Source organism: Suncus etruscus, chromosome 3 (genome assembly GCF_024139225.1).
Source record: "Suncus etruscus isolate mSunEtr1 chromosome 3, mSunEtr1.pri.cur, whole genome shotgun sequence".
Taxonomy (NCBI): Eukaryota; Metazoa; Chordata; class Mammalia; order Eulipotyphla; family Soricidae; genus Suncus; species Suncus etruscus.
The window spans coordinates 42,022,634-42,031,733 of NC_064850.1; the positions used below are offsets into that span (position 1 = coordinate 42,022,634).

Here is a 9,100-nt window from a genome sequence, read left to right on the forward strand (position 1 = left end):
AAGATAGAAATATTCATCAGAACAGTACTTTTATTTGTGGGGGTGACTTGGGCTGAACTTGGCAATGTTCAGGGCTTACTCCTGTCTCTGTCATCAGGGATGTCTCCTGAAGCCATTTGGAGGACTGTATGGGGGTATGGGACTGTATGTTGAGGTCAGGAAAGTACCTTACCTGCTGTTCTATATCTTTCCTGCCCCCAAAATATTTTCTTTATTTCCCCACATATATTTTTATGATGATTTGGTTACTATTTGTTTTAGTTTATTATTTATATTGCAGCTTATTTGTTCCATGAATTATTCATAATTTCCTTGTTCATAGTCTAAGCATGTGTGAGTGGAGATATTATTTTATTGACCTCTAATTTTTTTGCAATGTAGTTAAAGACCCTGGTCTATTTCATATAAATTACCTGATTATAGTTAACCCTTGCATTATAGATTTTACTAGGTCAATGTTTATAACTGACACAGGTAGCTTCCAAAATATGTGCATTATGCAAGTTCTAGAGAATTTCTGTGTAAAAGTCTTTGAGCTCTTTGATCAAGTGCCCCATATTTTTTAATAAAATATATTGCGGGGCCGGCGAGGTGGCGCTAGAGGTAAAGTGTCTGCCTTGCAAGAGCTAGCCAAGGAAGGACCACGATTCGATCCCCTGGCGTCCCATATGGTCCCCCCAAGCCAGGGGCAATTTCTGAGCACTTAGCCAGGAGTAATCAAACGGGTGTGGCCCAATAAAACAAAAAACAAACAAATAAAATATATTGCCCATTTTATAGCAATTTTAAAAGAGGACTATTCTGAGTATAAAATGCTAATTTTTCCTTACAATTCTTGTGATATACTTAAAGTCCATGATTATTATATACACAGTGCTATTTTATTCTAATAATCTTCCAAAACCTTAATCACTAATTTAACTTAGAACTTATTTGTCTTGGAACATCTATGTAATTAGATTTTGTCTGATATAAGTGTATATATATATCTGCATGTATTATTATACTTTGCCTGATACATTTTCCTTTTTGCTTTTTTTTGTTGTTGTTGTTATTTTTCATTTTGGAGCCACACCCAGCTGTGCTCAGGGCATAATTTTATGGCTTTCACCCAGGGATCACTTCTGAAGTGCTCAGGAGACCATATATTCTTACAGCGATTGAACCCAGGTCATCTGCATGCTTGACAAACTGCCTACCCATTGTATATTGCTTCAGGTCCTTATATTTTCATTCTTTCACTTCTCAGCATTCCTTTTTGTCTTAGTTTTGGACAAGATACATTGATATAGAATCTAGTGACAAGGCTATTTCTCCTCACTGCTTCCCGTTTACTAGAGTAAATAAACATCTTGGCACCCAGGCACTAAATCAATTTTGTTTTATGGAATACAAAGAAGTACTGAATATAGCACATGTGAGCAAGAAGACTGGATACCATGGCCTAACTCTCCCATATACTTCCATGGTGTGATCCTGGAACAACATAAAGGGTAGAAATGGCTCCTTCTGAGGAACAGAAATAAAGCTGGAGAAAACAGAGAACAGAAAGAACTCAGGGGGCATCTATCCAACTAGACAGTGAGTTCTCAGTCTAGGCATCACTCTCTATGGATCTCAGCCTGCAATGATGCAGGACCCTGCCCAAATACATCTGCCTCTGTCCCTAAATACCATTCAGTCTAGTTTAAAAGTGGAGAGAGTATTGTTAAGGGAAGAAAATGGCTTATTCTGAGGGGTAGACCTAAACAGTACCCCTCAATATCTTTTACTTCAATTCATTCAATGCTTTGCGTCATTCAATCTCTTTCAAAGGTCCTGCTGTGGGTTTCAGTGCCTTTTCACCAATGTCCTGGCATGAATTATTTACTTGGACCTCATAAGTTCGCCTCCATTGGAAGGATGATTGTTTGGGACCAGCAGACAGATCAAGGGCTAAAGCACCTGCCTACCCAGCATGAAATTCTAAGTCCAATCCCCAGGGCCACCATATTCACATGAAACAATGCAGGTTTCTCTGGTGCCTGAGATTCTCAAGGCTACTACTAATACCCATGCATATCATGTGTGAGCTAGACACGTGTGTGCAGTAAAGGTAAAGGGTATATCCCCCCCCTCAGTGAACCAGCCACTAATTTTTTCTTTAATGAGAGCAGCCCATCCAGGAATGTGACTCCATAGCAAATAGGTGTCTGATCACTACTAGAAACAGGATGCTGGAGAGAACAGATAAAAACACCAGCATGGATTGTGACCACAAGGAGTCCCTTGGCTGGGTGTGAAAGCACTACCACCAAGTGTGTATCTCTGGCAGGCAATGCAACCAGCTGTGTGTGCATCCCAAATTTCTCTAACACCAGCATTATATCAACAAAGGGAAGGAAAAGAAAAATATAGGTGGGTGCAATGGCCATGAATATTCAGTAAAGACTTTAATATCTATATGCCTGTCAGTATCAAAATCTGTAAAAATCTATACACCATCCCATACATATAAGAAAGCAGCATTGCTGCCAATGTAACCAGATAAAGGTGATTCTGGGGATGGCTAAAGAATTTTTAGATCTTCATTTAAAAGGGGAATTTGGGCATGCACACTAGAGAAACTTCTTGTGAAACTTCTAGAAGAATGGAGGCAGAGATTGGGTGTATTTTTAATAGAATAAGGCTGCTAAAATATGCCAGTGAACTCCACAGCCAAGAGAGAAGCACAAGAGCAAACTCCCCTCAGCCATCACTAGTAAGAAGCCAAGGATACATCCTGATTTCAGCCTCCAGCCTCAGTTACCACCCATATCCTATAAACCATCCATGCCCTGTGACTAAAACAGCCTTGGAAATGCACTTGACACTGAATTCCATCTAGAAATCTTCTCACTAAGCTTCCCCCACCCCCATGTTTTCTGTGAAGACATCCATATGCACACAAGCCATGTGCCATGTGCAGGTTCTGCCACCTTAGACACACACCTGGGAAAGGGCAGAAGGCAGTGCCCTAAGACAGTTTAGGGTCTGGATGCTTGTTTAGACCAAACCTATTTTGCTATCATTGCTCAGTGAGAAGGTGACCTTTGGAACCAAGTCTCTCTCTAGCCTTTGAACTCCACATTTCCAACATATTTTGCAATCTAGAGGCATCAACAATGCCAGAACTCATCCAATTGCCCAATGCTCATTCATCAAAGGCAAACACAAGAGGATTAACTGTGAAACTGCTCACCCCCTTTCCTATGATGTCACTGAGGACATTCTTGTTCTGAAGCTCCCATACAGCTGGGCCTGATGAGTGTCTCCTGACAGGGTGGCCCAGTGTGGCCAGGGGCCCAAACATCTGCCTAAAATATCCTGGGGAACCTCCCAAGCCAGGCCTGGCTAAAGGATGACTGTCCCATCAAATGTGTGGGGTCCTTCCCCTAGAAAGTGATGGTAGGCTTGGAGCTGCCTTCTCCTCTTCTCCAAGGCTCACAGTATTGGGAATCTGGTGAGTTTGGATAAGTGGGTCAGTCTAACCACAGGGAAGCCTGAAATTCAAGGCATAAAACACACTGAGGAGGAAGAGGAGAGATGCCAGGCAGGGTTGGTGGGCTGCAGCTCTCCAGAGACACAGCTTCCCTGTCTTGCTGGTTTAATCAACTTAGTGCCAGGCCTGCCCCTCCCAGCAAGTCTGACCCCTGACCATCCTTCTCCTTGATTTCCTGCACTCTAGGAGCTCCCCTGCACTGACCCACATGCACATTTGTAAAAAGTAGATTGGGCATGCTTTGCACAAGACCAACCCTGATTGGATGGCCACTATCACATATGCTGCTCTACACCCTCAAGTATCTTCAACAGTTGCTCCTTAACACAGTGCCAGGAATATACCCTGAGATCCAAAACGCTCATCCATGGTGTGACTCAAAAAGTGAAAAAGTTGACTTGTCATTCTGCATATTGGTACCCATGCCCTGAGCATCCTGACTTTGCTTAACTGTGAATCAGTAAGAGCATGTTGAGGACCAGGTATGTAGTAGGAGGTGCTCAGGGTTCAAAGCATGAATGAAAGAATGGCAGTCAGATGCTCTGGGTGGGAAAACAAGGGTTCCATACAACACTCTGTATACTTTTGCAGGGAATAAAGAGTATTTAGGGGAAGCACCTAAAAGGCAACCAGCCCCTTACCTTGGCTTGGTCTGGATCTCATGGAAGTACCTGACTCCTGGGGAATAGGAACCACTTCCGGCTGGGAAGTCCATATACCTGAGAACAAAAAACAGATGAAATTCTCAGCAGGTTTGAGAGTACATGGTGAGAGCTCAGGGGTAGCACGTGTTTTGTAAATAAGTGGTACACCCTGTATTCAGTCCTCCTGGTTCCACAATATTAAGTTGCAAAGAAATCATGGTGAGTTGTAAGCAGGCAGCATACATGACTACAGGGTCAGGACTGGCTGGAAAAGTCTATTAATTAACACACAAAAGTTCACAGTCTTCCTTGGGATAGAATTGAGGAAGATATGAGATGCAATACAAGGGGGAAATCCCAATTTTTAGTAATTAAAATTTAAAAATAAAGACAGTTGCCCCAAGTCCCATGAGAAATGCTCTCTAGCTTTCTGAGAGCTGAGAAGGAGCTGCCCTTGAAAAGTGACAGAAGGTTCTGGAAGGCCAAGAAGACAAGGAGTAAATAAAGGGAATGACCTCCTTCAGAATGGGAGTGGACACCAAAGGTGGGCATTGTCCCACATCTATGACCCTGCACACTCAAGACAGGGGTTTCCAGTTGACCTCAGCCCTATGAGCCTCAAAAACTAAGTACATGTATAGGGGACACATTGCAAAATGAGTAGGCTGAGCTCCAGGAGTGGGGCTGGCCAGGATTGGGGATCCCCTTTGGGATTCTGCAGAACATGAGCACTGCTCCCAGGTGTGTGTGGAGGGATTTATGCTCCCTCCCAGGAGGCCAGGAGCTTGGCAGACAGAGATTCCCTGCTCAGTTGGCTGAGAAGATAATGATGCTGGAAGCCCTTTATCAACCATCTTTGAATGACAGCCCCTGAATTCCTAATTAACCCACAATCTGGGTCTGGGGGCTCATCTCCAAGTCCGATGGTATCAGATCACTAACACCTCTCACAGGTCTATCTCTCCCCAAAACCTGTGCCTCAGGCCTGATAGATAGAAGTTTCTGACAATAATTAATGAATTAGGGCTGGGGTGCAAGAAGGAGCCAGCGTGGCAGGCCATCCCCCAAATCCCTGGAGCACTCAAGAATGAAAGTTGATTTTTTTTCCTGCCAGTGGCAGGCCGATGTGGACAGCTCAGCCTTTGGACATGGCCAGAGATTTTCAGCTGTTGTGCAGGAGCACGGGGGGAGGGGGGGGGGACCAACTGAGCTATCTGGCTCACAGCTGTGCATGCCATCACTGTCCTAGAATCCAGCTCTGGTAGCCCCATGGAGACAGGCTCACAAAGTTCATCATGGTCTACAAACTGGCCAGTCCACCCAACAACAAGGCCATATACACAGACCAAGTACCTATACATCATGGATGAGCTATTTCTCTTCCCATCTCTGCTGACATTGTAGTATCATTGTGACACCCCCAGTTTTATGTAGATTAGTTACCCCGCTCAAGTATTACTTCTGCCCACTCTTCCATTTCGTCCCCTCTCCAGAAATCCCAAATCCTGGATCAAGTTTTAGCTACTAGCTTGGTCTTCCATGGCCTCTCCCCTCTGTGTGATAAGCCATCTACCTACTTCCATGCAGCTCATCTGGTTCCAAGCACATCATTCCACGTGTCTTAATCATGTTACCATGATGCTGTGTGGCTAGGGCCTTGCGCTAAAGAGCACATGGACATACTTGCCTCTGAGAAACCATGCAAAAGGAGAGTTTTGAGCTAGGTTTTGACTCTCCCAGAAGTTCCTCAGGGCAGGGTCTTCTCCTTAGCCTGGGCCAGCTAGAAGGGGCTAATCCTCTTTTAAATTGCTCTGTCTGGTATGATATTGGCATTACTATCTACCCTCCTGGGATCCTTGTTGACACCCACAGAGATGATGACACCCCCCCCCCCCCGTTCTTCCTCAGTCTTTAGCCTTTCCCAGAGGCCCTCCAAAACCCATTTGCATCCTGCCTTGCTGTGAGAGAACATCTGATACCCCATGCAGCTTTCACCCAGAAGGGATAGATTCCCCAAATCCTACTTGTTTCCCCCATGTTTCTAATGATTGTAAAATCTGAGGGTCATTATGGACTTTTCAAACAGACTCAGGGTGGGAGGTGTATATGGGAAGTTCATGAGGGGCGATATGAAATTATTCTAGATGATATAAAATTTCTGAAGGATAAAATACAAAGGTAAGACTTCTTTTAAAAAACATGTTGTCTACAGAGGGGATCACTCACACTAGCAGCCCGGGGGACAAAAGAGGGTGATACGGGATGCATGATGGGAACAGGGGTGGAGGGAGGACATTGGTGGTAGGAATGTCCCTGACTTAATGTTACTAAGTACCTAAAATACTACTGTGCTAGATTTGTAATCCACTTTGGTCAAAATAAAAAACTATTAAAAGGAAAAAAATAAAAAAAATAAAGAGTTCATTCTTTAAAAAATTGTTGTCTAATCTATATAATTTATCTCTTTGAATTTGACAACTTAACCCAAGAAGTCACTGCCTGGGCTCCAAGAATACAAGTATCATGAGATTTCAGTCCCATGACTTTTGCCAATAGAAAGTAGCTATAGAAGATGTTACTTCATCCCTGTGCCCCTTAAAGATTTAAGGATGTGAAGTCTCTAGGATGGGAATGTTGCAGGCATACAGATGTGAGGATATTGATAATAAGTTATCAAGAAATATTAAGATAAAAGGGAATTGGAGCAGTGCTATAGCACAGAGGGTAAGACATTTGCCTTGGACATGACTGATAAGGGTTTGATCCTCAGAATTTCTATGTTCCCCCAAGTCTGCCATGAGTTATTTCTGAGTGAACCAGAAGTAACCCCTCAGCACCTCTGGGCATTATCCAAAAACCAATAAGATAAAATAAAATAATATTCAAAAATACTAAAAGGAAATTTTCAGTCCCAGAAATAGCCTAAATAATATGTACTTTTTATTCTTTATATTTAGGCATAAATAATATATACTTTAGAGATGCAAAACTGAATTATTTTAGGTGGAGAAAATGAGGCACAACTCAAAGACTGGTGGACACCCTCAGAAAAGGAGAAGATACAGGAGGAGTAAAGGTTATGAGAAGAACATGGAAAGACCATACAGGGGGTGGGAGGGCACTTGTCTTACAAGCAGCAAACCCAGGATTGGTCCCTGACATCCTATTTTGTCATTCCTGAGTGCAGAGCCAGGAATAACCCCTGGCTACATCACTGGGAGTATGTAGTCTTAAAACAAACAAAACAAAAATGGAAAAACCAACAAAAAACAAGGCTTGTCAACACTCTAGCAACAAACTCTTATCAAGGCATTTAGGAAAAAGTCCTACTATAAAACCAATCTTTGTTTATTTGGGGCCATAGTTGTTGGCAATCAGTATTGCTCAGAGGTTACTCCTGGTGGTACTTGGGGAGCCAGGGCAAAGCTGGATATGAAACTGTGGTTGATCTTTTTTTTTTTTTCAGGGGAGAGCGTACACGCAGTCCCCCACTACCATAAATTATGCAGTCGAGTTTCCCACATTTGGGGAAATCGCAGGGGTCGGCATGCCCGGAGTGCAATGGGTGAGCCTCACTCTGGGGAAACCACCTTCATGATCATGGAATCGCCCCTGCCAGGTAAGTATGGTTGATCATTTTTAAGGCAAGTATTTTCACCCTGTACTCACTGTGCAGAGGTATGCAGAAGAGGATATTCTTCTTGGAGATTAGCCCACCGCTCAACCCAAGATGTGAACTCTCTGCTTTTGTCTCTCTGGAGAAGTCTGTGTTCTCTCTTAAATACATATCTCTTCCTTGCTTTCCCTTCATAGTCCTTAGAGTAAATCTATAAATTTATATTTATAAATATAAATAGTATTTATAAATAGTATTTATAAATCTATAAATAAAAATGATTTCACTTCAAAATAAATAAATAGAAACAAATAAATAAACCTCATGAGGCTTCAATCCCTCTGTCTCTGTTCTCAGCCCTGAATACATGACAGAACCCTTGCTCAGGCGTCTTCCACCCTGGAGCAGGCTCACAAAATGGCTATGCTCTGTGACTTTCAATGCAGGGAGCTGAGGGAAAAAAAGAAGCCCCTTAGTCCTGGCATACTTTGCTTCCATCATCGGAAATAGAAGTAGAATTCCACACAGAAAGCAATTCACCAGCACTTAAAGTCCCATGGGACTCCAGCATTTTTGCTAGAAGGAAAGCGAGATTTGGGGTTTGTGACGGAGATGTGAAATTCTTATTTCCCTGGCAAGGAGGAAGTGGGAACTGTGGGAAGTTTTCTTCCTGGGTCCTTCATTCAGCAGCCACTTCTGAGCTAGGAACTCAATAGATGGAGAATCTAAGGCTTTATTAAATGCCAAGGGAACAGTTATAACACAGCCAAATTGTCAGATTCTAAACCAGGAAGTGAGGAATGCAGAGAAGGACAGAGGTGGAGTTAGAGTAGGTGGAAGCGACTGTGAACCACTTGCTACCACTGACGCAGTCCAAAGGTAAGAGAGTGAGACAGAGAGAAGTGTGAGTGACCCAGAGAAACTCAAGGGCCCTGAGCAAGGGTTGCATTTGAGGGATAGGTTCTCTGGCCATGATTATTTACAGAAGCTCAGATGGTGCAGAGAATCTGAGCTTCCACTGGAAAGAAGCAGGGTCCAGAATGTTGGGATCTTGGGTAGGGTGAGTGTTTTGCTTCCACCCAAAGATGGATAATTAGAATAAAAATACTTGGATTTCCATTCACTGGGGTGCGTTCAGTACAGTTCATTTAGCTGCACTGTGATGCATGGAGCCCCAGAGCCAGACAAAGCCCAACCTGAATTCCCTGTTTCATTGTGTCCAAAATGAAAGTCTTCCTGGTTGTATTGAAGATTGTGTATCTGTAGTGGAAATCCAATAACTGATTGAAGAAGATTCTAGAAAATCTGATTGTTAGTGGT

The 9,100-nt window shown here is 43.1% G+C and overlaps 1 non-coding gene across 1 annotated transcript; it reads right to left on the reverse strand.

The window, feature by feature from the left end:
• Nucleotides 1-7,627: 7,627 nt before the first annotated feature.
• Nucleotides 7,628-7,791, reverse strand: LOC126004751 (U1 spliceosomal RNA). Its single transcript, XR_007494010.1, has one exon. It is a non-coding gene; the product is annotated as a U1 spliceosomal RNA (small nuclear RNA).
• Nucleotides 7,792-9,100: the final 1,309 nt, after the last annotated feature.